Below are 2,685 nucleotides of genomic sequence, written 5' to 3'. Positions count from 1 at the left end.
GAGACGAAAAGTAATCCGATCTGGCAGTTTTTAACCCCTTAAGCTCTGCAGCTATTTTGGGGATTTCCGTCTGCATTTTCCCTACCCAAATTCAAATGGTTCCCCTATACACATACAATGGAGGAATTAAAAAAATGGTGTCATTGTAAAGAAAACCATTTAAACTACAAAATAGCACTGTAATTCTTTATAATTAATATTATATAGGTTTCAAATATTACAGTTAAAACTAAAAAAACATAGGCGCTTTTTAATTTTTTTTTTCGTTTGAAAGTCTGTAACTCAGGTTCTGTGTGTCTCAGTACTCTGCAACTTGTTTTGTTTGATTCCACTAGGTCTCAGGATATACCAGAAAAAAAATAATTTTTCATATGACAGTTTCTAACTAGAATTCATTGAATTATAATTCATTGCCCCCTTTTTCCCCCTTATGTGTTTCCTTTGCAAAAACAGGTTTTATAAAGCACATTACCCCTTAGAATCCTATTTTACTATGTACCATAGCACTTTTCTTGATTATTGGCTGAATTATGTTTCATTTTTATGTTTGCCTGTGTATTTACTGAAACACTGTTGGAATTTTACCGGTATTCTAAGAATACCTACTTCCCCCCAGTCCGTTTATCCGCCCTTTAAATAAAACAGTTCGAGTCCGCGTCAAAGTTTAAAGCCAATTTAATAGTAAAGTCAAAGCGTGCTGAGCTCAGGATTCCAGAACAGCCAATATCAAATCTGACATTCTGGGCAGTCCAGGAATGTCTCACAAAGCTAAAATATGCATTTATATTCTTGATTCTGCAGGCCTCTCCTCCTGATATCGTTCAACCATTCTCCTCCAATCAGGGCCTGTTATCGCCAACCGTTCCTGGACAGAAAAGAAAATACAGCCCCATCCCATTCTTCTTCTTAGAGTGACCAAAAGTCTAGTCTAAAGTGACCTTCAAATTGCTACTACTTTTGCAGGGCTTCTTTTCTCCTACGTGCCTGTAAACAAAGGTTTCTCAGAGATGACATAAATGTAGAGAGTTCGCAACTACACACACACACATTTTACTAAACAGTTTGTTACACAGTGTCTTCTTTGTCTTTTTCATTAAGCACAGAACATTCTGTCTTCTCATAAGCACAGAACAACCAAAACACAAATTTAAAAGCATTTAGAAAAAGTATTTTCTACAACACCTACTGTACTGTACTGACAATATTCAATACATACACTCAATACATAGCTTAGCAGATTGGTTTGGTGGCTTTTACGTTTCAAACTAATTATAAGAATATGACAAACCTGAATAGAAGCACTGTAAATACTTATAGACGCGCTTATCAGCCGCGGATCCTCTCCTCTCCATGGCACCTGCCCGTTATGTATTCCTTTAGCGTCTATTTTGCTCTTGGCGATAGTTTCAACGCTGCTTATAGTCCAAAAACTACATATCCCAGAACGCACCGCTGCATCCGTGCGCACAATGTGACCCGGAACCTCTCCATCACTCCATTCTCGCTCTGCGCTCTGGTAAGGGAGAGGTGTCATCTTTCACCGCTCTGAGCAGCGCTGATGGCGGACCGGAGTGTAATCTAATCTACTAAAGTGCTCTGAGCCCCGCCGTCAACACAGAGCTGCCAAATATAGCGGTTTAGTGCGCATGTCCAAAAGCGCTCGGGTGCTTGGAGATGCGCTTTTGGCAAAACAATGGATTTCTCACCAATGGAAGCACACAGAAATGTGAAAATGGTCTCGTTTGAAAGAAGAGATCCTAATTTAAAAGATAATATGGATTTTGAGGCTGTTTGCTGTTAACTAAAGCAGTAGTATGTGTAGGAAGATAATATTATATTATTTATACTCTGAGGTAACAATCTGACATCCCGATTCAATTGAAGATTATGTGTTTGTCACACAATAAAATGATTTATATGGTCAGATTCTTGAGAATGATAGCTTTCTTGTGATATATGACTTGTCTGTTTTGTGAAAAATATAAGAAATACACATCATTTGTAAAAATTATTCGCAATCATTAGGCGGAAATTTTTGTGTGGTATGAAAGAAATTCTAAGCTTAATTTTACTACTTTATGTATCATAAAACTAAAAGTTATGGTATTCCTTGTAAAGATGAGACTCTAAGCTTTCAAATGATACCATATATGGGCTGATACCATATAAGCAAGGTCATGAAAATGAAGCATCAACATTTTGAACGCAATTTTCTATAAGATAAGTTGCATTCACGCCAAGCAGTACGAAGCAGTTTCCTCCAGCTGCGTTCCATTTTTCGCGCTTTTCTCTTTAGGGCGCGAGTGTGATCGTTATACCACGGTGTTACACTGTTTTTCTTAATCTTTTTTAAGCGCACTTTAGCAACTGTATCTAAAGTGCTAGAAAAGAGAGATTCCATAGTTTCTATTACAATGTGGACCAGTAAGAGAAAAGAGAGAAAGCCAGCAAAAAGAGCAACCAACAGAAACACAAGCAGAGTACTTACCTGTAGATGAGGAACCATTCATACCAGAGAGCATCCATGAAGACAGAGGCATTCCTGTTGTCCTAACTAACCCACACACAACTATACAAAATTCCCCTTCAACAAAACCCAAAAGACCTACAAAACATCGAAGACCAGCACAGAGACTCAACTACTCACATTTAGGTCAGCCTTCACTAGAAACACACACATCAGTT

At 38.0% G+C, this 2,685-nt stretch overlaps 1 long non-coding RNA gene across 1 annotated transcript; it reads right to left on the bottom strand.

Moving 5' to 3' along the window:
* Positions 1–657: 657 nt before the first annotated feature.
* On the bottom strand, positions 658–1,438 carry LOC141284194 (uncharacterized). Its single transcript, XR_012338369.1, has 2 exons — positions 1,289–1,438; positions 658–865 (listed from the first exon to the last, which is right to left on the bottom strand). It is a non-coding gene; the product is annotated as an uncharacterized lncRNA (long non-coding RNA).
* Positions 1,439–2,685: the final 1,247 nt, after the last annotated feature.

The sequence above is a fragment of the Garra rufa genome, chromosome 14 (genome assembly GCF_049309525.1).
Source record: "Garra rufa chromosome 14, GarRuf1.0, whole genome shotgun sequence".
NCBI lineage: Eukaryota > Metazoa > Chordata > Actinopteri > Cypriniformes > Cyprinidae > Garra > Garra rufa.
Note: the sequence above shows the minus strand (reverse complement) of the source record. Positions and strands in the feature narration are given on the sequence as shown.